Source organism: Macaca mulatta, chromosome 1, assembly GCF_049350105.2.
Source record: "Macaca mulatta isolate MMU2019108-1 chromosome 1, T2T-MMU8v2.0, whole genome shotgun sequence".
Lineage (NCBI taxonomy): Eukaryota > Metazoa > Chordata > Mammalia > Primates > Cercopithecidae > Macaca > Macaca mulatta.
In genome coordinates this window covers 197,740,773-197,768,371 of record NC_133406.1, presented here as the reverse complement: position 1 = coordinate 197,768,371, position 27,599 = coordinate 197,740,773, and the positions used below count along the sequence as shown (strand labels likewise).

Genomic DNA, 27,599 nt, shown 5'->3' with positions numbered 1-27,599 from the left:
TTCACCGTGTTAGCCAGGATGGTCTCGATCTCCTGACCTCATGATCCGCCAGTCTCGGCCTCCCAAAGTGCTGGGATTACAGGCTTGAGCCACCGCGCCTGGCCCGTAAATTGATTTTTTAGTGAAACTTCCAAGAGTGAAGGGAACGTTTTCCCATGGCTCCTACACTGGGTAAAAGGAATTCCCGTAAAATAGGCCTTTAGCAATGTGGTGGAGGAGGTGTGGGGCAGGGGTGGTGTTCCGCAGTCCTGTGATTAGTCCTCAGTCTTTTCATGAGCCGGGGAACCCTCCTGGGCTGTGAAGTTCACCAGTGCTTCTCCATTTTCTTTTCTCCCCTTAGGTGGGACAGAGAGGGGTGTGGAGTTGGCTATTTCCCCTCCCTCAGGTCAGCTAGGCTCTGATTAAGCTCCAGAAGATTGGGCTGGGCTGAAATAGTTTCTCTTGAAAGCAGGCCTTGTTAAGAACAGAATGCTCTGGCATATTTCAAAATGGTCACTTTTCCCATCCCCCTGCTGAAAGCACAAGGAGATTTTTCTCTGACATTCACTGGGAGGACCCGATAGAGATCCTGAAGATTAAACTCACAAACATGTGGGTGCGCCCCTATGGCTGGATCTTGCTGGAATGTTTAACGTTCAGATTTGCCCATACTGAGCCTCCAGCAGTTCTTCAATTACAGGTTAGGATGTCCTGTCCTGGTACTGGTTCTAGAGGAGGTTTCTACTTGGGAGTTTCTGCTTTTCTGTCTCTTCAATTTTGAGGGCAGTGGTTTGCCCTGTGATCTCACTCCTCTACAGGATCTAAGAATTGTTGATTTTCCAGTTTGTTCAACCTTTTAGTTATTATTATGACAGAGAGACAACGTCCAAGCCCCTTACATGCCTGATTGGACACTGGGTGTCTCACTGCCATGTATTGAACACTCAGGTGGAAGTAAGCACTTTTAACGTATTATCTTATTTAATCCTCACATTCACCCTGTGAGGTAATACCACTACCCCATGTTGTAGAGGTAATTATTATGGCTCAGCAAGAATTTAGGGACTCCCTCAAGGTCACACAGTTAGAAAGTAGGATTTGAACCTCAGTCTGTCTGTTAACAAAGTCAGTGTGTGTCCTGCGCACCATGCCATGCCCCAGAATTAAGCAGATTCGGTTAGGGCTTCAGACCCAGAGGCAGACAAAAGCCAGAAACAGAGACAGGAGCCCAGGCCAAAATGGAGGTTGGGACCCAGAGCCTCTGAAAGGTCCCAGGATGTATGTATGACAGACCATCCCCCAGGTCTCCAGAGGTAAGTGTTGAATCCGCCTTTTTCCCCTTTCCAGCTGCGTCACTTGGGTGAGCAGCTTTACCTCCTCTAGCCTCAATTTTTTAGTAGGTAGCTCAGGGCCTGGCAAATAGTAACTGCTCAAAAAATGGAAGTTTGTCATTGTTGTTGCTAGGTAGTGGCTAATGTTGCCAGCTGGGAGGCTGTAGGTGCTAATCCCCTCCAGCTCTGGCCAAGTGAGGTCAGTCACTGGAGATGAGGTCAGAGCCCTTAGAGGAAGGCACCCTGACTCCAGCTGGGCTGGCTGGAGAGGTGGCAGCATTGGAACCTCAGTGAAGAAGCATTCTGTTGACAGTTATAATGAGATATGCCAGCTCTGGTTTCCCATGGGCACACCAGTTACCTCCTCTCCCTGGTTACTGACCCAGTTGGCACCCAGTGCCTGAGAGCTTGACGGCACAGTAGAATCCATCCTCCTCTGCGGGCAGGTGTGCCAGCTGGTATAAAGGAAGAAAAACCTCCCTGCTCCAGTGCAGAGCCAGCTCTGACACTTCCTGACCAACTCCAGTGCCAACTCTGACACCACGAACTTCTGCTTTTTCAGAACGGTCACAGAGACTAGATTTACCCTCCCTTCTGAAATGCCTTAAAATACAAAACCAAACAGACACACACACACACACACAAAATGACACTCAAGACACTATGTATGGCCGGGCGCGGTGGCTCAAGCCTGTAATCCCAGCACTTTGGGAGGCCGAGACGGGCGGATCACGAGGTCAGGAGATCGAGACCATCCTGGCTAACACGGTGAAACCCCGTCTCTACTAAAATACAAAAAAAAATTAGCCGGGCGAGGTGGCGGGCGCCTGTACTCCCAGCTACTTGGGAGGCTGAGGCAGGAGAATGGCGTGAACCCGGGAGGCGGGGCTTGCAGTGAGCTGAGATCCAGCCACTGCACTCTAGCCTGGGCAACAGAGCCAGACTCCGTCTCAAAAAAAAAAAAAAAAAAAGACACTATGTATACATTAGACAGTGGCAAACAGTGATCATTGAGAGAAATGAAGAAATACAGGTTAGTCCTACTGACTTGTCACCTGGAGAAAGTTGCCATGCCGTGGCTCCCCTCATTAACAAGACATGTCCAGGGGCCTGGGGGAAGCCAAAGAGGCTGAAGTTTGTAAGGCAGAGTACTGGAGAGAGGAGAACTACAAAGAGCGAGCGCTGGAGATATTCAGAGGGTCCCCCTTAACTATTCAGTTGAGTATTAATCAAGTGGAAATTACCTGAGGCTGGGGTAAGAAACCACCCAAAAAGATAAGAGAGAATAGTGCTCAGAGCTCGCACAGAGCTAGTAGACAGAGTCTGTTCCTGATAGCCAGAGGGGATTAATTCAAGGGGTCTCAGGGTATTAGCTGAGTAGTGGGGAAAAAGTAACCCTACAGAAATACAGCTCTGGGCCCATCTAACCAAAGGACCAAACTGTTTCTGCGTAACGTAATTATTTTTCAGAACACAACTTGAGATTATTTATACATTCATTTTCTTTTTCTTTTTTTTTTTCCTTTGGTCTACCACTCTGCCAGAGATCAAGATTCTCTAATTCTTCTAGAAATACAAAAATATATAGTACACAACAAGGTAAAATTCACAAATGTCTGGCATCCAGTCAGTGGTTACCAGGCATGCAGAGAAACAAGAAAACACTTCCCGTAATGGAGAGGTAATCAATCGATTGACACTGACCTAGAAATGACGCTGACGGTAAAATCAGTAGACAATACCATTAAAACAGTTATTAAATGTATGTCATGTGTTAAGCTAGAAGAACTATTGACTATGTAGGGACATGCAAATATTTTAAAAGACCAAAGAAAACGTTTAGAGATGGAAACTACAATGCCAGAGATGTAAAACACAGTGGATGGAAAGAGTGGAAGATTTGACATTGTAGGAGAGAATATCAGTGAACTCAAAGGCACAGTAATAGAAACTATGGTGAGCTTGGGCAAAATGAAACAGGCAGAGAAAAAAGACCTTTAAAAACCGCAATATTTTAGGGAACTGCAAGACAACTTCCAACAACCAAATTGCTAGTGCAATAAAGCAAGGAAAAGAAATAAAAAGCTAAGATTGGGAAGAAAGAAGTGACACTATCTTTATTCTTGGACAACATGGTTTCCTGTGTAGAAAATCCTATGGAATCTATGAAAGAAGCTACTAGAACTAATAAATGAGTTAGCAAGGATACAGGCTACAAGATCAATATAAAAAACTTCATCATGTTTCTGTATACTATCAACAATCTAAAATTTAAATTTCAATGGCATTAAAAAATGAAATACTTAAGGTAAATCTGCTAAAATATATGTAAGACCTATACATTGAAATGATAAAATGTTGTTGACATAGATTAGCACTGTTCATAAAAGAAAAAATTGATAAATTTGATTTTATTAAAATTAAAACTTACTGCTTTTAGAAAGGCATTGCTAAGAAAATAAAAGACAAGCCACAGAATGGGAGAAAAAAGAATCACTATCTGACAAGTAACTTGTTTCCAGAATATATAAGTAACTCTTACAAATCAGGTTTTTTTTTTTTTTTGCTTTTTTTTTATTTTTTATTTTTTTGAGACGGAGCTTTACTCTTTTTGCACAGAGTGCAATGGCATGATCTCGGCTCACTGCAACTTCCACCTCCTGGGTTCAGCCTCTCAAGTAGCTAGGATTACAGGTGCGCGGCACCATGCCCAGCTAATTTTGTATTTTTAATAGAAACAAGATTTAACCACGTTGGCCAGGCTGGTCTGAAACTCCTGACCTCAGGTGATCCTCCTGCCTCGGCCTCCCAAAGTGCTGAGATTCCAGGCGTGAGCCACCGTGCCTGGCTACAACTCAGTATTAAGAAAACAACCCAATTAAAATATGGGCAAAGATTTGAACAGACACTTCATCAAATAAAATGGATGGTAATAAGGACATGAAATGAAGCTCAATATTATAGGCATTAGGGGAATGCAAATTAAAACTCAGTATGGTACCACTACACATCTATTAGGATGGCCAAGATTAAAAAGACTGATCATATTAAATGTTGGGGAAGATGTGGAGCAACTGGAATTCTCATACATGCTGGTAGGAGTGAAATGGTATAACTACTTTGGAAAAACAGTTTGGTAATTTCTCAAAAAGTTAAACATACGCCTACCATATGACCAAGTTATTTCACTCCTAATTACTTACCCAGGAGAAAGAAAGCATTACAAGTACTTGTACGTGAATATTCATAGAAAGTTTATTTGTAATAGCTGAACAATGGAAACAATCCAGATCTCAGGGCGAAGGAAAAAAACTAAGGTCTTGGCCCAGTGATTACTGAGCAGAAGATTTAAACGTGGGTCATGTGGGAGTGTGGAGCCCTGGGATCAGAGGCTCTTGGGTGCAAGTTGTGATGCTACTTATGAGAATGGATGAGTTTAGGCAAATAATTTATCTAAGCCTCAGTATCCTCATCTGCAAGAGGGCCTGATAATAAAAGTACCTGCCTCACAGGGCTTTGGTGAGGATGAAAGGGTCTAGCAGCATATGTATAATTCTTTTTTTTTTTTCTTTTTTTTTTTTTAGACGGAGTCTTACTCTTTTGCTCAGACCAGAGTGAAGTGGCGCGATCTCGGCTCACTGCAACCTCCACCCCCTGGTTCAAGCGATTCTCTTGCCTCAGGCTCCTGAGTAGCTGGAATTACAGGTGTCTGCCACCACGCCCAGCTAATTTTTGTATTTTTAGTAGAGTCGGGGTTTTACCATGTTGGCCAGGCTGGTCTCGAACTCCTGACCTCAGGTGATCTACCTGCCTCCGCCTCCCAAAGTGCTGGGATTACAGGCATGAGCCACTGTGCCTGGTCCATATGTAGAATTCTTTGAGCAAACTTTTCACATGCTCAACCTTTGCTTTTATCGTCATGATCATAACATCATCATCATCTACCTCAGAAGTACCTGGGGACCTGAAACAAGGCAAGCTATACAAACTGTTTGACACTGGCATCACTAAATAATTATGGGACAGAGTGATGCATGCTGGGATATAGAATGGTGGGAGGTGCTGGGAGACTCACAGGAAAGAGAAACTACTTCTGACTGGCTGGTTGGAAGAAGAATGTGGAAGGCTTCCCAGAGGAAATAGTGTTTTAGCTGGCCTCAGAGGTCAGTGTGGAAGTTTCCCAGGTAGACAAGGGGGATATAGAAAGACGAACTAGTGTGAAGACTCGGATGTGAGAGAGCCTGAAAATGTTGGGAACATAGAGGAGTTTCATGAGACTGCGTGTCTGGGTGAGGGCAACGTGTGAGCCTGCACAGGACATGGGGGCCGGATGGCAAAAGGCCGGAAATGCCTTGCTTGAGGTTTTAAACTTGACCTGGCAGGTGAGGAGTTCCTTCCTGTTAATATGGCAGAATCACAAAGGGCACTTAAAAGAACAAATTCTGCAGTCCTACCCAGCAACATTCTAAGTCAACAGGTCTCAGATGGGGCCCAGAAATCTGCAGCGTTAATTTTTATTTATGTGGTTTTTTTAGGAGACAGGGTCTCACTCTTGTCACTCAGGCTGGAGTGCAGTGGCACAATCACGGCTCACTGAGCCTCAACTTCCCAAGCTCAAGTGATCCTCTCACCTCAGCCTCCTGAGTAGCTGGGGTCACAGGTGCATGCCACCACACCAGGCTAATTTTTTGTATTTTTATTTTTTTATTTATTTTGAGACGGAGTCTTGCTCTGTCGCCCAGGCTGGAGTGCAGTGGCACAATGTCAGCTCACTGCAACCACTGCTTCCAGGGTTCAAGCAATTCTCCTTAGCCTCCCGAGTAGCTGGGATTACAGGCGTGAGCTACCATGCCCAACTAATTTTTGTATGTTTAGTAGAGACAGGGTTTTGCCCCAGGCTGGTCTCGAACTCGCGGGATCAAGCAACACTCCGGCCTCAACCTCCCAAAGTGCTGGGATTACATGTGGGAGCCACCGTACCCGGCCTACAATGTTTATTTATTTACTTATTTATTTATTTAATTTCACTCCTGTCAGCTCATGCCTAAGGAATCTACAGTGTTTAAAGCTCCCGGGGCCAGATGTGGTGGTTCACACCTGTAATCCCCTGTAATCCCAGCACTTTGGGAGGCTGAGGCAGGCGGATCACCTGGGGTCAGGAGTTTGAGACCAGCCTGGCTGACATGGTGAAATCTCGTCTCTACTAATAATACAAAAAAAAAGCCAGGCGTAGTGGCATGTACCTGTAGTCCCAGCTACTAGCGAGGCTGAGGCATGAGAATGGCTTGAACCTGGGAGGTGGAAGTTGCAGTGAACCAAGATTGTGCTACTGTACTCCAGCCTGGGCAACGAGCGAGACAGATACTCCATCTCAAACTAACTAACTAACTAACTAACTAAATAAATAAATAAAAGGCTCTCCAGGAAATTTTGATGCCCACAGGGATATGGGAACTCCTGCTATGGGGAGGAGGGCATCTCTAAGAAGGAATAGGCCCTATTGAGATGCCAGCCATAGACCTCCAGGAGTTGACCATCGAGCCTGAGAAGGTAAACAGAGGGTGTAGGAGACCCCTGACTCTGACCTCCACCCTCATTCCTCTCCAGGGGAGTCCCGCACTCTGATGGCCACATCTGAGCCAGGTAGTTTCTTGTAAAGATCTATACTCACATTACAGCCTAGACATCCCACTAGTAGGTATTTACCCAAGACACCTGAAAGCCTGTGTCTACCCACAGACTCGTAAATGAATGCAACTCTATATGTAATTAGCCAAAATTTGAAACAATCCAAACGTTCATTAGCAGGTGAATGGCAAAATAAGTTGTGATATGTTCATACAATGAACTATTACTCAGCATAAAAAGAAATGAACTACAGGTACAGATAAGGAAACTTTTGGAGGTGATGGATATGTTCATGATCTAGTCTGGGGCAAAGGTTTCAGGGATGTATACATGCGTCAAAACATATCAAATCGTATAATTTAAATATGTGCTGCTTATTGTATGTCAATTATATCTCAATAAAGCTGTTATAAAAATCTGACGCCAGTTCTGTGCACTCACAGCCAGTGACAATCCCAAGGCCACACTGAATGATTACTATGCATGAGGTACTGTGTGCTGAGCATTCTATGGAGAATTTTTCCTTTAACCCTCACAATAGCCTTAGGAGGTGGCACTATTATTATTAATACCTCGGTTTACATAGGCAGAAAGGAAAGTTCAGAAAGGTTAAATCAATTCTCCACGGAAATGTCACCTGACTGAATTCCAGCCCCAGCTTTACCCCTAACCTAATCCAAGCTGTGTTCTATTTGTTTTTATGATTATACAAGCATTGTAATCATTATGGAAAGCAAAAGAAAACATGTTTCACTTGCTTTCAGCCAACCCCTACACATCATTGAATCCCTATATGTCTAGTGATTTTTTTTGAGACCTCTCACTCTGTTGCCCAGGCTGGAGTATAGTGGCACAATCTCGGCTCACTGCATCCTCTGCCTTCCGGGTTCAAGTGATTCTCCTGCCTCAGCCTCCTGAGTAACTGGGATTACAGGCACGTGCCACCACACCCAACAAATTTTTGTATTTTTTAGTAGAGACAGGGTTTCACCATGTTGGTCAGGCTGGTCTCAAACTCCTGACCTCGTGATCTGCCTACTTTGGCCTCCCAAAGTGCTGGGATTACAGGCGTAAGCCACTGCACTCGACCTATGTCTAGTGACTTTTATAGGCAGTATTTTTTTTTTTTTTTTGAGACAGGGCCTCACTCTGCTGCCCAGTCTGGAGTGCACTGGCACAATCATAGCCCAGCAGCCTTGATCTCCTGGCTCAAGTGATCCTCCAAGCTCAGCCTCCCAAGTAGTAGCTGGGACTACAAGTGCATGTTATCATACTCAGCTAATTCTTAATTTTTTTTTTGGAGAGACCGGGTCTCACTATGTTGCCCAGGCTAGTCTTGAACTCCTGGGCTTAAGCGATCCTCCTACCTCAGTCTCCCAAAGTGCTGGATTACAGGCATGAGCTATCCAGCCTAGCCAGTATTTTTTTATCACTATCATTCAATAATGTACATAGCATTTTGCTTGCCCCACACTTCCTACCCCAACCTTCTCTCTTTCCATGTGTTTTTGTTGTTGTTGTTGCTGTCGTTGTTTTTTGAGATGGAGTTTCACTCTTGTTACCCAGGTGGAGTGCAGTGGTGCAATCTCGGCTCACTGCAACCTCTGCCTCCCCGGTTCAAGCGATTCTCCTGCCTCAGCCTCCTGAGTAGCTGGGATTACAAGCACACCCCACCATGCCTGTCTAATTTTTGTATTTTCAGTAGAGACAGGGTTTCATTCACCATGTTGGTCAGGCTGGTCTCAAATTCCTGACCTCGTGATCCACCAGCCTCGACCTCCCAAAGTGCTGGGATTACAGGCATAAGCCACTGTGCCTGGCCTTCTATGTGGTCTTATACTCTTCTACATGAAGAACGCCATGAACAACAGCTTTTAGGGAAGGTGATTTTTTTGTTATTGTTTTTAAGAAAAGCCCTGGGAGTGGAATGCAGGGCTCAAAGTGTTTATGCATTTTTCTCTCATCTGGAAAAACACAACTGAACCTTTTTATTGCTTAGTCTAGATTGGAACCTTCCTGGCACTCTAATCCAGACCCTGAAATTCCTGTAACATTTGCAAGTTTGGCCACTAAGCATCTGTTCTACCCATGCCTGAAGGAAGTAGCTCATGCCCCGGCACCAGGAATAGGTTTTGATGGGTCTTAGCCAATCCACATGTCCCACTCGCTGTCTGCAGCCATTTGTTCGGGGCTGGTTCTGAACCAAATCAGAGCCAAGGAAAGCAAGAGACTTTTTTGGCTTTTTTTTTTCTTTTTCTTTTTTTTTTTTTTGAGATAGAGTCTTGCTCTGTCGCCCAGGCTGGAGTGCGATGGCGCCGTCTCAGCTCCCTGCAACCTCTGCCTCCCGGTTCAAGCGATTCTCCTGCCTCAGCCTCCCAAGTAGCTGAGACTACAGGCATGTACCACCACCCCTGGCTAATTTTTTTTGTATTTTTAGTAAAGATGGGGTTTTGTCATGTTGACCGGGCTGGTCTTGAACTCCTGACCTCATGATCCACCCGCCTCAGCCTCCCAAAGTGTTGGGATTACAGGCGTGAGCCACCGCACCCGGCCCTTGGCATTCTTGAGAAAGAGAAGTGGCTTCCCCCGACACCTGTGGGTGCTACCAGGCAGACCTCCTTTTCTGAGACGGTGTAGGGAGGGACAAGGAATCCTTTAGCACAATCATGGATAGTGGGTCATCTGAGCATGATGCTGCAGAGATCAGAGCAGGCTGAAAGCGAGAGACCCCTTCTCCATTCTTGATTATGTTGTTTGAGCCACTTGAAGCCAGCCAACAGATTCCATTTGCTTAAACCAGTGTCCATTCATTCATTTCTTTGACCAATATATACTGATCACTTACTATGTAGACAAGTTCTAGGAACCATTTGAGCTAGATTTTGCATGAGCATAATTCTAAATCTAATCTTAACCTAACCCTTAGTCATAAACTGGAACTCTGACCCTTTTCTAGTGAAGAGCTTTTAGTGGCAGGAAACAAAGGACTGGACCACTCACACTGACTCAGTCAAAGGGGCATTGGTGTAAGAATATGCATGGATCACTAAGTGAAATCCCAGGAGTATTACAAAGATTTTACTAGCAATGGGCCTCATGAGGGTCCTAATTGATGAGGAATTCATTCCCTCCCTATTACCTGTACTACCTGTGTCTTCAAAGATTCTTAATGTCAAAAATCCCAACTAATAAAGATATCCTTAAATGATTCATTCCCTGGACAAACTCCATGGCCACCTATATACATCTTTAATAGGATTCTCCCCTAGACAGTTTTTTTTTTTTTTTTTTTTTTTTTTTTGAGACAAGAGTCTTACTCTGTCGTCCAGGCTGGAGTGCAGTGGCGTGATCTTGGCTCACTGCAACCTCCACCTCCCGGGTTCAAGCAATTATCCTGCCTCAACCCCCAAGTAGCTGGGGCTACAGGTGCCCGCCATCACGCCTGGCTACTTTTTGTATTTTTAGTAGAGATGGGGTTTCACCATGTTGGCCATGCTGGTCTCGAACTCCTGACCTCAAATGATCCACCCACCTTGGCCTCCCAAAGTGCTGGGATTACAGGCATAAGCCACCGTGCCTGGCCTAAGACTGGTGTCTTTCAAAGAGCAAACATTTTTCATTTTGATAAAGTCAAAATGAAATCTTAACCTAAATAAACACAATCTTAACACAGAATATTGACTTTGTGGATTTTTTTTTTAAATGATTTCTGTATTTTGTGTTCTCTCTAAGTCTTTGCTTAGCCCCGGGTTTCTTGGCCTCAGCACTATTGGGATGTTGGCCCAGATAATTCTCTGTTTTAAGAGGCTAGTCTGTGTACTGTAGAGTGTGTAGCACCATCCCGGCTAGGAGAAACCAACTGCAAGGTTGTGAGCAGCACTATGGAGAGTTCCATGTGATGAGGAACTAACTGAGGCCTCTGTTAACAACCATGTCCAGCCCCCGGATGACTGCAGTGCTGGTGGTCAACCCCACCTGGATTCCAACCTCATGAGAGACCCAGAACCGGAACGACCCAGCTGAGCTGCTCCTGACTTCCTGTGGAAACTAAGATAGTCAATGCTCATTTTAAACCACTAAGTTTAGGATAATTTGTTACACAGCAATAGATAACTAACACATCTTGCACATATTTAAGTGTATCACTAAGTATTTGATGTGTTTTTTTTGTTTTGTTTTGTTTGAGATGGATTTTCGCTCTTGTTGCCCAGGCTGGAGCGCAATGGTGCCATCTCAGCTCACCACCACCTCCGCCTCCCGGGCTCAAGCGATTCTCCTGCATCAGCCTCCTGAGTAGTTGGGATTACAGGCATGCGCCACCACGCCCGGCTAACTTTTGTATTTTTAGTAGAGACGGGGTTTCTCCATGTTGGTCAGGCTGCCCTTGAACTCCTGACATCAGGTGATCTGCCCACCTCGGCCTCCCAAAGTGCTGGGATTACAGGCGTGAGCCACTGTGCCCTGCCTAAGTATTTGATGTTTTTATGTAATTTTAAAAAGTGTTTGTAAAATTCCAGTTTCCAATTGTTGGTTGCTTGTATATAGAAATATAATTGATTTTAAAATACTGACTTTGTGTTCTGCCACTTTGCTAAACTCACTTAGTTCTCACTTATTATTAGTTCTAGTAGCTAAGAAGTCTATAATTTTAACATGTTAAGAACGTAGTGTGGACGGGGCACAGTGGCTCACGCCTGTAATCCTAGCACTTTGGGAGGCCGAGGCGGGCGGATCACGAGGTCGGGAGATTGAGATCACAGTGAAACCCTGTCTCTACTAAAAATACAAAAAATTAGGCTGGCGTGGTGGCGGGCGCCTGTAGTCCCGGTTGCTTGGAGGGGCTGAGGCAGGAGAATGGAATGAACCCAGGAGGCGGAGCTTGCAGTGAGCTGAGATTGCGCCATTGCACTCCTGCACACTCCAGCCTGGGCGACAAAGCGAGACTCTGTCTCAAAAATAAAAAATAATAATAATAAAAATAGAACCTAGTGTGATGGTCCCCAACCCCTGGCTGTGAATACTGTCCTCCTCCTTTCCCAGAATGCATTTTTAGAAACAGAGTACTTATAAATTCTAGGTCTGTGGTCTTTCCCCTCCAATGCTAGGAACCTTCAGGACCACCTGTAGCAGGAGGGCATGAACTTTTACTTTCACAGATCAACATTAACACAACTCAACTACCATCCACACCTGCTTCACCTCACTAACTCAATCCTTTCGATTTCTCTGCTCAGTCACTGGCTTGAACAGGCTCAGATCTCTGGACCTCTCCATACTATGATTTCTTTGCCTCCATTTTCCTACTATGTTTTCCCAATTCAGGTTCCCAAGGGTGAGAACCTAGTTGGGCTCATCCCATCTTTTCCCTCCATGTCAGTGATTGTCAGGCAGCCCTTGAGTCAGATTCCTTCTTCTTCCAATTGACTCCATCCACAGAGGATGTCTTAGTCTATTTAAGCTGCTATAACAAAATACCATAGACTAAGGGGCTTATAAACAACACAGATTTATATTTCTCATAGTTCTGAAGCCAGGGAAGTCCAAGATCAAGGCACTGGAAGATGTGGTATCTGGTGAGGGTCCTCTTCTTTGTTCATAGATGGTACCTTCTCACTGTTCTTATATGGTAGAAGGGGCAAGGCAGCTCTCTGGACCTTTTTTTTTTTTTTAAAGGCACTTATCCCATTCATGAAGGCTTTGCCCTCATGACATCTGTTAATATTATCACCTGGGGGTTAGGATTTCAACATATGCATTTTGGGAGGACACAAACATTCAGACCATAGCAGAGGACAAGGTTTAATGGTCCAAATGTACCCACTTGGGCTATGGGGGTTTTGGACAGAACCATTTTCCTAGAAAGGAGTGTGATGGGGCAGGCCATATGATGGACACTTCCCATATAGAAGATCACTTGTCTTGCAGATGGTCACCTCTTTTGCAGACCTCCAATCCTAAACCCTCAATCCTCCCAAGACATGAGGTTCACTGTTACCTAACACTGCTCTTCATCCAGCCTCTAAAATAAACTGAAACTCCCTTTATAGGACTGCACGTTTTTACTGTTAAGCATTGATTATCTTCCTCCTTCCTCCTAAGCTTCCCACTTCTTCCTCTGCTCATTCACAGTCAGAACTGAAAGGACGTGGAAAAATCACACAGTCCAATCTGGGCACATGGCAGGGGAGAAAAGTGTGACCCAGGGAGGTGAAGTGACTTGCCCAAGTTAATGTGGAGGCTAAATTTAAATATAGGCCTCCTGATTTTACTATTAGTGTTTTCTCCCCACTAGCCAGTAGTTGGACCCAGTAGGCATGCCTCCCTCCCACTTCCACTGGGGTCTAATGGGGCAGAAAAACTGGCGCTGCAGCCCAGTGGAGGTAGGCAGGGCCAAGGAGCAGACGATAGCTATGACCCAGACTAGGTGGCAGGTAGCAGGAATCCCACCCCACCGAGATCAGGCTTCATTCGGGGTTTGGTGGGTGAATGCATGAAGGCCTAGGTCCAGATTTGGCTAGAAGATGAGAGGTGCAGAAGCAGGGGACTGGCTGATATGGAGCCAGAATCAATAGACCTGTATTACTTTCCTGTGGCTGCTGTAATAAATTATGATAAATTGGGCGAGTTCAAACAACAGACGTGTATTCTCTCACAGTTCAGGAAGCTGGAAGTCTGAAAGCAGGGTGTCAGCAAGGCTCCACTCCCTCCCCAGACTCTTGGGGAGAATCCATTCCTTATCTGTTCCAGCATCTGGTGGCTGCAGGTGTTCCTTGGCATGTGGCTTTATCACTCTCATCTCAGACTCTGTCTTCACATGGCCTTCTCCTCTATGTAGGTATGTCTTCTCCTCTCTCTGTCTGTCTCTCTCCCCTCTCATAAGAACACCTGTAATGTCATTTAGGGCCTGCTTGGACAAGTCACGTTAAGCACCTCCTCTTAAGAACCTTAACTTAATCACATCTTTTGCCATATGAGATAATGCTCACGGGTGTCAGGGATTCCTGTGGGTATCTTTTTTTTTTTTTTTAATTTTATTTATTTTTGAGACAGGACCTCACTCTGTCACACGGGCTGGAGTCCAGTGGCACGACTGTAGCTTACTGTAGCCTCAAACTTCTGGGCTCAAGTGATCCTCCTGCCTCAGCTTCCTGAGTAGCTAGGACAACAGGCACCGTCAGCACATCCAGCTAATTTGTGAATTTTTTGTAGAGATGGCATCTCACTATGTTGCCCACTATGTTGTTCAGGCTGGTCCTGACCTCCTAGGCTCAAGTAATCCTCCTGCCTCAGCCTCCCAAAGTGCTGGGATTATAGGTGTCAACCACCATGCCCAAAATAAAGATATGGATATCTTTTGAGGTACCACTTTTGGCCTCCCCACGACCTCACCACCCCACATTACTATCCTCCTTACGATGGCTTCTAGACTGTGGGGGAAGGGGCAGCAGCCAGTAATCTTTCCTTATTCCATCCTGGAAGTAGAGGGGAAACTGGAGGTAGGAAGGGAAGAGATGGTCTTCTTACTCTGGACTCACGTGCTTTTGCTTATGTTCTTACTGAGTTGTCCCAACTGGATTATCAGATAGGGATTCATATTCCAATATTATGGAATTATGGGTGAAGAAACTGAGGCTCATAGATGAAATAACTTGCCCAAGAAACTCGCCCAGCTAATGGGTGTCAGAGTCAGGATTCAAAGCCAGGTTGGTCTGGCTCTGAAATTCATACTGATTCCACTGTTCTGGGGATGACAATGGGAAACCCACAGCGAAGGTTCCAGCTCTGCCCTGCTGCTATCACTGCCTCTGCCTTCTACTGTAAGTGCACACTGAGAGTTCACAGCTTCTTTAAAACAGCACCCTGTCTTTGGCCCTCAAGAACCCCGGATGCATTCATGGCTGTCAGATCTCTTGGAGAAGGCAGTCACTGGGAGACAGGGTTCTGGTTTACCCTTGTCTACACTGGCTGAAGTACTGGCTTACCCTTGTCTGCACTGGCTGAAGCCATGCAGAGAGGAGTGGGTATAGGGAGGCCCTTCTCTCCTGGGAGGTAGGATACTTCAGTTGAGGTCTGTATTAGTCTGTTTTCACGCTGCTATGAAGACATACTCAAGACTGGGTAATTTACAAAGAAAAGAAGGGGCCGGGCGCAGTGGCTGAAGCCTGTAATCCCAGCACTTTGGGAGGCCAAGGTGGGCGGATCACAAGGTCAGGCATTTGAGAGCAGCCTGGGCAACATGATGAAACCTCGTCTCTACTAAAAATACAAAAATTAGCCGGGCGTGGTGGCGCTCACCCGTAATCCCAGCTACTTAAGAGGCTGAGGCAGGAAAACCGTTTGAACCCGGGAGGCTTAGGTTGCAGTGAGCTGAGATCGTGTCACTGCACTCCAGCCTGGGCGACAGAGTAAGACTCCGTCTCAAAAAAAAAAAGGAAAAGAAAAGAAGTTTAATTGACTCACAGTTCTGCATGGCTAGGGAGGCCTCAGGAAACTTACAGTCATGGCAGAAGGCGAAACAGTCATGTCTTATATGGCATCAGGTGAGAGATGTGAGTGCCCAGCGAAGGGGGAAGCCCCTTATGAAACCATCATATCTCATGAGAACTAACTCACTATCACGCTATCATGAGAACAGGATGGGGGAAACCACCCCCATGATTCAATTCTATTTAGTCCCTTCCATGAAACGTGGGGGTTACGAGTACTACAATTCAAGATGAGATTTGGGTGGGGACACAGCCAAAGCATATCAAGGTCCAAGCTGGACAACCTCTGTGAGTGACCTCTGGCAGTCTGTTTCACATTCTGGGCCTCAGTTTCCTCATCTGTCAAATGGGAGGACTCAGTTAATCTGTAAGTTTATGTTCAAGTCCTGAACTACTATGATTTAAAATATTATCACGACACAAGCCCTCGTATTTGCACAGCCTTCTCTGGTTAGCAAAATGTTTTCACTCATTGCTTACCATTCCACCAACACTGACTTCCATGGGCATGTGCTTAAGCATATGTTGGGCAGTGCTGGGCAGTAGCGGCACAGAGAGATGGAGGCCATCGCCCTTGGGAACGACTAGGGCAGGTACAGATGCAGATAAAAAAGGAGGGGTACGTAAGAGCATGTACAGGTTGAACAAAGAACCCTAGGTGCTGAGGAGGGGGCTGACGGGGAGGGACAGTGCTGCACGTGACCCCAATCCCATCAAGTGGAAAAGGCATCTTTGGCTCCATTTTACTGATAAGGAAGATAAGAAAACTAAGGCTCAGAGAGAGAAATGACTGCTCAGAGGCACATAGCCAAGAAGTGGCCACGCCTGCCTTCATGCTGGTATTTGTCTTTTGGCACAGTTTGCTTACCCTATAGGGGATATTGGGATGGAAGACTAGGGAAGGAATCTGAACCATCCCTGAAGATACGTGCAAGGAGTATTGTTTGGTGGGGAGGTGGACACATCAGCATGCTACTCTGGATTTTCAGGAAGCACAGTTTGGCCATCTTGTAGATGTCAGGCCTTGGGCTGGGGGCCGAATCAGTGGGTTTCCTGGCCCAGGGGAGCTGCAGCCTGACCACACTAGGTTCAGAGCAGTGACAAACTGCAAGAAGCCCCAGCCTCCGCGGGCCTAGGGTTTTCTATCCAAATGAATTCATGGACGTGCATTCACTCATCTGCTTATCCACTTACTCTTTCTGAACGCTGGTCTGAGCACTGAGCACCTGGGCCTGTAGCCTGTCTGCATCTGTGTTCGTGCTGTTGCTCAGTGGCCTCGACACCTCCAGGGCAGTGACCTGGTCTCACTCTTCTTTACCTGACATCGAAGAGACTGGGCCAGACTATTTGGCGCCTCAGAGCCTCTCTCTGCTGTTGTCAGGGATCCCTTTCCAGGAGTGGGGGCTCTAGGCCAGGCTGCCAGGGTCGGAGGGCGTGGCCATGTGGGCTCCTCTCTCCAGGTCGGCTGATAAGCTCCAAAGCAGTCGGGACAGAGGGCCTCGGAGCACAGCCTTCAGCCACCCAGTGCCCCACGGTACTAATGAGGTAGCCACCCCCACGCCCCAACGCTGGGATGGGGGACCTGGCCTCTTAGTTCTCTGTTCTCTCTCTCTATCCTGGGTGGTCCTGCCCATTTGTTAGCTTTGGTGGGGGGATGGGGGATTCCTCCGCAAAGGACTGAGCTGTGGGGGTCCTGGGGGAGGGCAGCTGATCCCCGTAGAGAGGACACTTCCCTCCCAAAGTGCCTTTGTTCCCCAAGAGTCTGACCCAATTCTTCTCTTCCATCTGCCCCTGGATTGCCCTGCACAGAGAACAAAGGGCCCCGGGAAAAGGGGTGGGAGAAGAGCAAGGAGGATCTCAGAGGGTCATTCTAGGGTTCACTCTCCAGCACCCCTTGACAGGATCTCTTCCGTGTGGGGAACACAAGCCGACTTGTGCACGTGTGTGAGGTCAGGCGTGGACAGGTCCGTGGGACCACACGTACGGGCACGCGCACGGGGATAGTGTGAGTCCCATGGAGGCATCCTGTGGTAGGGAACCCGTGACGGTGACGCCACAGATGGCGTGCGGAGGCTCTCGTGGCCCCCAACCTCCACCAGGCCAGCCCTCCTCTCTTCCTTTGATGTGGACAAGACTGCTTTTTAACGTTGCGGAAAAAGCCACTTGGAGATCAGCCCATACAGGGGGACTCCTCTTGTCTCTTAGAGAAGAAATTCCGGGGCGCAGAGTCGCGCACCCGAATTCCAACTCCGCTCAGAAGCCTGGGGCGGACTCCTCTCTTCACCCAGCGAGCGGGCATGCGGCCGGGACCTGGGTGAGGATTTCCTCGCCAGCCCTCCTTAGCACAGAGCTGTGCATCTCATGACTCCCTGCGCGACCCCCAGCCAGGCCCTATTCGTGTCTGGGCTTCGGGCATCTGGTCTGCAAAACCGAGTGTGCTGCTTTCCTCTGGCCGCGGCTCCGCTGGGGAGGCTGCGGCAGGGGGAGGCCCTGCAGAGCGCAGGCAGCGGCCTACTGTGCCCAGCAGTCCCCGCTGCGCTCCCCTTTGGGGCCCCGGCCCTCCGCCCGACAGGTATCGGGCAGCCCCGCCCCGCCGCCGAGACACACTGGCAGCTTTGTTACCTGCCCCAGCGCGCCCGGCCTACGAGCGCTACGTGCCGCCGGCCCGCGGCCCCCTCACCCCCTTCCCTCCCCTCCCTGCCCCCGCCCCACATTCCCGGGCCTGGGGCTGCGGCAGCTCCTGCCGGGTCTTTGTGAAGCCGGACTCTGGCATGCCTCGCCTGCATGGGCTTTTGGGGTTGAGGTCCTAGCTCCCTTCGCCCACTTCATTTCGCCCCTTTCCCTGCTCGGCCACCCTCAAAGAAGCCAGATTTCGCCTTCCCGTCGCCTGCGACCCCCCTACTTGCAATGGCCGCCTTGCCCAACCCCAGTCGCACCCTAAGGCCCATTTCAAAGGCTGCTTCTCAGAAGCCTCCGCTGATTCCCAGTTTTAATCACTCTCCCTGGGGCACCCGCTTTGCCCTGATCGCTTGTTTTTGAACCCCTCCAGGTCCTGGGCGGGGCCAGCATACTGCCTGGCCGCACAGGAAAGTCTTCCGTGGGTGATAGGATGAGTGAAGCTGGAGACCGAAAGGAATGGAAACCGAGGTCTCCCAAGTCCAGCGTGGAGTCCTGTCCACTGCCAGGGCTGATGTCTGAGCTTCCCTCTCGGGACTCCGTGTGTGCCCTGAGGCCCTTCATTCGCGTGTCCATGCCCAGCCACACTGCACACCCGGTACCTCTGGCCTCCCAGCCTTTGCTCAGGCTGCTCCTTCTGCCCGATACACTCTCCAGCCACGAGGGCAAAGCCGGCCTCTCCAAGGACCATCTCTCCTGGAGAAGCCGTGCCTGATCTTTGGGGCTTTGTGGTAATCAGTTCACCTGACTTTTTGTTCCAAAAGCTTTACATGTAAGTTACATTTGCCCTTCACTGCAACCCTGCAAGATAGTGATGCGATGTGGCCCGAAAGTGGCTGGCCTGGGATTTGACCTTGGTTCTAGAATGACGTCAGACTTCACAAGACATCAAAGACGGGTTCTTTCTTCCACCGCATGCTGTGGCCTTTCCCTCTCAGGCCTTCCCTCAAGGACAGCTGTTCCTCCCCACCTAGCCGCATCTCTCCTGCTTTCAAGCTGGAGCAGGGTGGGGTTGGGATTCTTGCTCTAGGGCTAGGTCAGGGGCTGGGTCCTCTGTGGCTTTGGGCCTCCTTGAAGAATTTCGAGGGAGGATGTGCAGGGCGTGGGGAGAGGTGAGGCAGGAATGTGGGGCTCCGGAGGGAAAGCAGTCAAAAGTGGAGAGGGCCTCCGGAGGTGGCTTTCCCAGGGCCCTGGGAAGCAGGGGTCTGTTTGAATGACAAAGGTTCCCTGGAGAGCAAAGGAAAGCTCTAGAGGATAGGAATGTGGGAGGAGGAGGGTCAGAAGGGTGGGGAGGAAGCTGCCCGTGGGCTCCCATCTGCAGCGGCCCTTTCAAGTCCTGCTAAACCCTTAACAATAAGAGGAACTGACCAGTGGACACACGCAAAGGATGATTAACGTAGTTCACTGAAGAAATACAAAAACCTGTGAAAACGCTAGAAATCCAAAGTACAAATGAAAAAAAAGAGTCTGCTTTTTCCTATCTATAGAACTGGTCAAGATAATAGAAGTGAAAACACCAGATGTTGGTGAGGTGTGGGAAAGGGAGTGTTTTTTTCACTGCTGAGGAGGCAAATTGTACCACTTTTCTGCAGGACTATGTCACAGTATGTACAAAAGCCTTTACAAGAATTAAAATTTGACTTAGCAATTCTGTTTCCAGGGCATATCCTAAAATCAAAGATTATTTATCCCAGCCGTATTTATAACTGGGAAAAACTGGAAATTCTCTAAATGTTCAACGACAGAGAATTGGGTAAGTAGGTTATGCCTCATTTGCAGACTGAAGACTGCAGAAATTAACTGTCATGCTCTTGAATATGAAAGACATGGGAAACACTGAAGATAAGCTGGTAAGTGAAAAGAGGAAGTTGTAAAACAGCATGACTCCAATTTTATACAGTGACTATATAAATAATATCTACCATGCAAGGTGCTGGACTGGGAGCCAGTCCCAATTTCCCATTTGAGCATCACAGCAGCCCTGAAAAGAAGATTCTAGTAACTGCATGGAAAAAAAAAGTATATATGGAATATATATATATTTTGCATATATATACATATGTGTATATATATATATGAGGAAATTCAACAAAATGTTAACAGCAGCCGGGCGCGGTGGCTCACACCTGTAATCCCAGCACTTTGGGAGGCCAAGGCGGGCGGATCACAAGGTCAGGAGATCGAGACCACGGTGAAACCCCGTCTCTACTAAAAATACAAAAAATTAGCCGGGCGCGGTTGTGGGCGCCTGTAGTCCCAGCTACTCGGGAGGCTGAGGCAGGAGAATGGCGTGAACCCGGGAGGCGGAGCTTGCAGTGAGCTGAGATCCGGCCACTGCACTCCAGCCTGGGCGACAGAGCGAGACTCCGTCTCAAAAAAAAAAAAAAAAAAATGTTAACAGCAAGGGGAGAGGGCATGTGTTTTTACTTTTTTCCTTTATGCTTTCTAATCTTTTCCCAATTTTCTTTTTTTTTTTTTTTGAGATGAGTTTCGCTCTCATGGACCAGTCCGGAGTGCAATGGCACGTAGCTCACTGCAACCTCCACCTCCCAGGTAGCTGGGATTACAGGTGCCGGTCAACACACCCAGCTAATTTTGTGTTTTCAGTAGAGACGGGGTTTCACCATGTTGGTCAGACTGGTCTCCAACTCCTGACCTCAGGTGATCCACCCACCTTGGCCTCCCAAAGTGCTGGGACTACAGGGTTGAGCCACCGCACCGGCCCCAATTTTCTTCAATAAAAATTATAATGAAGACATTACAAAATTTGAAATCACAAAAATCATTTGTTCAAAAATATCTTTAGGATCCCCTGTTTTGGGGGTGGGTGGCAGTTTTCTGTGTATTAATGTACTGGGTTTGCCGTAACAAAGTACTACACATTAAGGGGCTTAAACAACAAAAATGTATTATCTCACAGTTCTGGAGGCTGGAAGTCTGACATCAAGGTGTTGGCAGGGTTAGTTCCTTTGGAGGGCTGTAAGGGGAGAAACTGTTCCATGCTTCTCTGCTATGGAATATGCCAGGTGAATTCTGGTAGCTTCCCATGTTCTTTGTCTTATTTCTTCTTGTGTCTCTTCCCATCTTTTTTCCTCTATGCTTGTCCACCACCTTGTCCAAATTTCTGCGCCCCCCCCCCCAGCCAGTTTTTGTTTTGTTTTGTTTTTGTTTTTTTGAGATGGAGTTTCGCTCTTGTTGCCCAGGCTGGAGTGCAGAGGCGCGATCTCGGCTCACCACAACCTCTGCCTCCCAGGTTCAAGCGATTCTCCTGACTCAGCCTCCCGAGTAGCTGGGATTACAGGGATGCGCCACCACACCCGGCTAATTTTGTATTTTTAGCAGAGATGGGGTTTCACCATGTTGGTCAGGCTGGTCTCAAACTCCCAACCTCAGATGATCCGCCTGCCTCGGCCTCCCAAAGTGCTGGGATTATAGGCGTGAGCCACCACGCTCGGCCCCAAATTTCCCCTTTTTATAGGGATACCAATTATATTGGTTTAGGGGCCACCCTAATGGCTTCATTTTAACTTGATTACCTCTGTAAAGACCCTGTCTCTAAATAAAGTCATATTCTATGGTACAAGGGGTTAGGACTTCAACTTATGAATTGAGAGCGGAAGGGCATAAAGTTTGCTCCCTCTGAGACGAGTGTGGCAGGGAGGGAAGTCCTCTGTAGGGGTAAGAGTCTATGTTGCACCACTGTGTGACCTTGGGGAGGTTGTTTAGACTGGGGCTGATATTACTCACCCTCCGGAGTTGTAGTGAATGAGGGTAAGTGCAAAAAAGTCTCTTCCCCGGGTTGGTCATCCCTAGGAAGTATCTTATCTGTCCCTTGTTCCTTATCAACACGGACGGCTGGAAGAGCACTGGCCCAAGGACATCACGTAGAGCTGAGTTTGAGTTCTAACCCCGTCTCTAGCTGTGTGGTCCCTGTAAGCCTCTGTTTCCTCATTTGTGAGATAGGAAAAGTATCTATTTCCATTGAGTTATTGTAGCTAGAAGATAGAGATAAGATGAGGAAAGACAATGGCAGTAAGAATGTTATAGAAGACACCAGGCAGTGGGAGGCATCAGCCTGATTAGTCTGAGGTAGCTGGCCTCTCCTTTAGGAAGCTTTCCTTGAACCCCACAACTTGGATTAGATGCTCCCTGCCATCCTGGGCTCCCACAGTCTCCTCTGCTACCCTCCACACCCCACCCCTCTCTTATGGCACTTGTCACACCCTACCATAGCTGTCTCTCTAGAATTATAGAAGGCTCCCTGAAGGAAGAGACCATCAACTCTGCACGCCCTTTAAAGCAGCAAATATGAACGAAAAAATAGTAAAGCCCACTGCTGGCAGTGTTGCAGGTGTTGAGGCTCAGAACATGATAGCCCAATGTATGGCACTTTGGCATGCTGAGTACTTGAACTCAAAGTGAAGCAAAATATCCAGTCCCTGTGTCTCCCGCTCCTCTTCCTCCCTTGAAGCACATCAGAGAAAACAGAATTCCTGTTCCCCAAAGCACGTCATAGAAACTAGAACCTCTCTCCCTCTAAGTCAGCCATAAAATCTAGAAAGGTTACACTTTCCCTTTTCCCTTGCCCCTTGAAGACTTTTATCCCAGAGGGGTCCTGCCCCGTATGCTGGAGAGAGGAATGCTGCACAAAGAGACCAAAAAGAATTTGGACAGGCTTTGCTGGATCTCCCCGCTCAGTCTGTTACCATGAGGTCATGCCTCTTTGTCCAATCCCATCTCCACACGGCTGTTCATTGAACCCAAACACAAAACACAGTTTTCTCTGGGTTTTTGGGTCTTTATTTCTGAAGGCTCCTACGTCATGTAAAACTTTGATTCAATAAATTTGTTGTGCTTTTTTATTGTTAATCTGTCTTTTATTATAAGAATAAACCTTGCTTGGTGCGGTGGCTCACGCCTGTAATCCCAGCACTTTGGGAGGCTGAGGCAGGTGAATCATCTGAGGTTGGGGGTTCAAGACTAGCCTGACCAACATGGAGAAACCCTGTCTCTACTAAAAATACAGAATTAGCCGGGCGTGGTGGTGCATGCCTGTAATCCCAGCTACTTGGGAGATTGGGCAGGAGAATCACTTGAGCCTGGGAGACGGAAGTTGCGGTGAGCCGAGACTGTACCATTGCACTCCAGCCTGGGCGACAGAGTGAGACTCCGTCTCAAAAAAAAAAAAAAACAAAACAAACCTTATTATGGATGTATACTTTGTATACATACAAAGTAACACTATGTATACGTTTCCTGTATACATAGTGGTGATGTGAACAAACACACTCTTTCTGGAGAACTATTTAGCAGTTCTAATAAAAGCCACACACCTAAGTATAACCTCTGACCAAGAGAAACTGGTTCGGGGAATATATTCCAAGTATCTAATGCAAAGGTGAAAAAAAAAAAAGAAAAAAGAACTTACTGTATAAAGATATTCTGAGCTGACTACGTGTCATGAAGAAGAGTGGAAAAATAATGGTGCAATGAATTTGTAAACTGCAAATGATGGCAGCTTGATCCACACTGTGACAATTCAGCACAGTCCAGGAAGCATTAACTGAGTACAGAGGAGGTATGAGGTCCTGGATTCCACTCTGGGAACCCTGACAGGTCCCTGCACCAACCAGCTGGTAGACAGGCAGATAGACCATGACCATATCGTGTGAGCAGATGAGAGGAGTGGGGGCGAGCACAAGTGGAGAAGTTAACTCATGGGAAGGAGGGTCAGGAGAGCTTCTTGCAGGGGGAGTATACCTGAGCTGGCTTCAAGTGGACCGTGGTGGAAAGAATAAACAACATAGATGAAGGTGGGGAGGCATTTGCGAAATGGCAAATAATAGGTGTGGCTGGAGGATGGAATACATGCGGGCTTGATAAGGCTGGAGAATATGGCCAGAGGCTAGATCATCAAGGGCCTTGAATGCGTTTGTGCTTTACCCAGCAGAAGTGGAGAAGCCAACAGACATCCTGAAAGAGGCGAGCAAGAGGATCGTCTTTTTAATTTAGGAAGATCATAAGGTCGCCATTTGGAGGATGGATTGGAAAGGCCAGCAGGCAGGGGGAGCCTGTTGCAGGGTCCAGGTAAGACATGGTGACAAGGCCTGGGGATGGAGAGAGGGAGGCAAGGTCATGAGATACTTATGAGGCAAAAGAGACAGATAACCCTTGGTGACGCACAGGATGCTGGGAGAGAAGCAGAAGCAGGATTGGGGCAGGCAGTGCCAGCAACTGAGCAGGGAACATGAGAGGAGGAGCCCGTTTTTGGGGAAAAGGGATGAGTCCAGTTTGGTATCTGTTGGGTTTGAAGCACCCATGGTGAGAGGTGACAATGTGCTAGCAGCCCTCACTCTCAGCGCCTCCTCGGCCTCGGTGCCCACTCTGGCGGCGCTTGAGGAGTCCTTCAGCCCGCCACGGCACCGTGGGAGCCCCTCTCTGGGCTGGCTGAGGCCGGAGCTGCCTCCCTCTGCTTGCAGGGAGGTGTGGAGGAAGAGGCGTGGGCGGGAACCGGGGCTGCGCTCGTCGACCAGTGTTACTTTTGACGGGCGCGGGCGCGGGCGTGGGCTCAGCGGGCACCGCACAGGGAGCAGCGGGCAGGCACTGCCGGCCCAGGGCAGTGAGGGGCTTAGCACCCGGGCCAGCAGCTGCGGAGGTTGCGCCGGGTCCCCCAGCAGTGTCGGCCCGCCGGCGCCACACTCCGAATTCTCGCCAGGCCTTAGCTGCTTCCCCGCGGGGCAGGGCTGGGACCCGCAGCCCGCCATCTCTGAGCTCCCCCTATGCGGTGGGCTCCCGCGCGGCCTGAGCCTCCCGGACGGGCGCCGCCCCCTACTCCGTGGCGCCCGGTCCCATCGACAGCCCAAGGACTGAGGAGTGCAGGCGCGGCTTGGGACTGGCGGGCAGCTCCGCCTGCAGCCCCTGGTGCAGGATCCAATGGGTGAAGCCAGCTGGGTTCCTGAACTGGATGGGGACTTGGAGAACTTTTATATCTAGCCTGAGGATCGTATGTGCACCAATCAGCACTCTGTGTCTAGCTCAGAGTTTGTAAATACACCAATCAGTACTCTGCATCTAGCTCAAGGTTTGTGAATACACTCTGTATCTCGCTAACCTAGTGGGGACTTGGAGGACTAGCACTGTGTGACTCTGTGTGTAGCTCAAGGATTGTAAATACACCAATTGGTACTATGTATCAATATACAGAGCTAACTCTGTATCTAGCTAACTAGCACTCTGTGTCTAGCTCAAGGATTGTAACTGCACCAATCAGCACTGTCAAAACGGACCAATCAGCTCCCTGTAAAATGGACCAATCAGCTCTCTGTAAAATGGACCAATCAGCAGGATGTGGGTGGGGCCAGATAAGGGAATAAAAGCAGGCTGCCCCAGCCACCAGTGGCAACCTGCTCTGGTCCCCATCCATAATGTGGATGCTTTGTTTTTTTGTTCTTTGCAATAAATCTTGCTGCTGCTCACTCTTTGGGTGCACGCTACTGTTATGAGCTGTAACACTCACGACAAAGGTCTGCAGCTTCATTCCTGAAGCCACTGAGACCACGAACCCACTGGGAAGAATGAACAACTCCAGACGCCTGCCTTTAAGAGTTGTAACACTCACCATGAAGGTCTGCAACTTCACTCCTGACAGCGAGACCACGAACCCACCAGAAGGAAGAAGCTCCAAACACATCTGAATGTCTGAAGGAACAAACTCTGGACACACCATCTTTAAGAACTGTAACACTCACCTCGAGGGTCCGAGGCTTCATTCTTGAAGTCAGTGAGACCAAGAACCCACCAATTCCGGACACAATGGGATACCCAGATGGACAGGGCAGCAGGCACCTGGGTATATGAATCTGGAGCTCAGGAGAGAGGACTGGGCAGAAGATTAAGTTTGGAAGGAATAGACTAGAGGTATGAATTGGAACCTGGGGCCACCAGAGCCCACCCTGGGAAAGTGTTTAGTAGGGGGGAAGTAGCTGGACAGTGCCCACTGTAAAGGGTCCGAGGAGCAACAGGCACTCTGGAAGGGATCTTGAGAAAGATCCAAGAGTTGAAAAACGGGGAAGATGTGCCTCACAAAAGCCCAAGGAGGAGAGTGCAAAAGGGTAGCAAGAGCAACAGCATTTTAAGTGTTCAGTTTTTGCAAATTAAAACCACAATGAGATGCCACCTTGCCTTAATGCAAGAATGACCATAATTAAAAAGTCAAAAGACAATAGATGTTGGCATGGATATGATGTAAAGGGAACACTTTTACATGCTGGTGGAATGTAAATTGGTACAATCACTATGGAAAACAGTATGGAGATTCCTTGAAGAACTAAAAGTGGATCTACTACTTGATCCAGCAGTCCAACTACTAAGTATGTACCCAAAGGAAAAAAAAGTCATATGAAAACGACACCTGCACACATATGTTTTTAGCAGCACAATTTGCAATTGCAAAGATATGGAACCGAACTAAGTACCCATCAACCAAGTGGATAAAGAAAATGTGGTATATATACACCATGGAATACTACTCAGCTATAAAAAGGAATGTGGTATACATACACCATGAAATACTGCTCAGCTAAAAAAAGGAATGTTGTTTTGCAGCAACTTGGATGGAGCTGGAGGCCATTATTCTAAGTGAAGTAACTCAGAAGCGGAAAACCAAACGTACATCCTCACTGATAAGTGGGAGCTAAGTGGCCGGGCCTGGTGGCTCACACCTGTAATCCCAGCACTTTGGGAGGTCGAGGCGGAGAGATCATGAGGTCAAGAGTTAGAGACCAGCCTGGCCAACATGGTGAAAGCCCGTCTCTACTAAGAATACAAAAATTAGCTGAGTGTGGTGGCACGTGCCTGTAATCCCAGCTGCTCAGGAGGCCGAGGCAGGATAATCGCTTGAACTGGGAGCCGGAGGTTGCAGTGAGCGGAGATTGCGCCACTGCACTCCAGCCTGGGTGACAGAGCAAGACTCCATCTTGTGGGGAAAAAAAAAAAGTGGGAGCTAAACTATGAGGATGAAAAGGCGTAAGAATGATATAATGGACTTTGGGGACTCGGGTGGGAAGCTTGGGAGGGGGTGAGGGATAAATGACTACATATTGGGTACAGTGTTACACAGCTTGGGTGAACTAAAATGTCAGAAATCACCACTAGAGAACTTATCTATGTAACCAAAAACCACCTGTACCCCAAAAACTATTGAAATAAAAAATATCCATTTCTGAGTGAAGACCTCAATAACTGCCTCTTTTTGCTGTCAGAGGACACCCCACCCCCCACCAGGACCTCCTGGGCTCCCTGCCTCTTCAGCTGGAACTCTGAACACCCCAACAACCTGTGTGTCCTTCACTAGCCCCAAGGCCTTTCTGGGTCTCGATTTCTTCCCCTGTCCAAGTAACACTGATTGCTCTGCCTGCCCTCCAGCAGGAATCAGTGCTTCAGATGAGAAACTGACGAAAGTGGTTTATAAACTGCCCAAATGATCTCTGGTTCAGCCCTT

General features: G+C 47.9%; 1 protein-coding gene and 1 long non-coding RNA gene across 9 annotated transcripts in view; one reads left to right on the top strand and one right to left on the bottom strand.

Moving 5' to 3' along the window:
- The window catches only part of LOC106998109 (uncharacterized), a 58,891-nt gene extending 32,581 nt beyond the window's left edge, over positions 1–26,310 (top strand). Inside the window, exons 4-6 of one of the 8 annotated variants that reach the window (XM_077961170.1) lie at positions 19,880–19,950; positions 24,051–24,187; positions 25,344–26,310. The gene's annotated coding sequence lies outside the window, so the exon portion shown is untranslated. Of the gene's footprint in view, positions 1–4,894; positions 7,355–9,216; positions 9,334–10,877; positions 11,510–19,879; positions 19,951–24,050; positions 24,188–25,343 lie in introns of those variants that run through there. The other 7 variants (XM_077961129.1, XM_077961150.1, XM_077961141.1 and 4 more) reach the window with 7 other exon arrangements.
- Positions 25,384–27,329, bottom strand: LOC144334013 (uncharacterized). The gene is made up of 2 exons (XR_013403316.1): positions 26,672–27,329; positions 25,384–26,624 (listed from the first exon to the last, which is right to left on the bottom strand). It is a non-coding gene; the product is annotated as an uncharacterized LOC144334013 (long non-coding RNA).
- Positions 27,330–27,599: the final 270 nt, after the last annotated feature.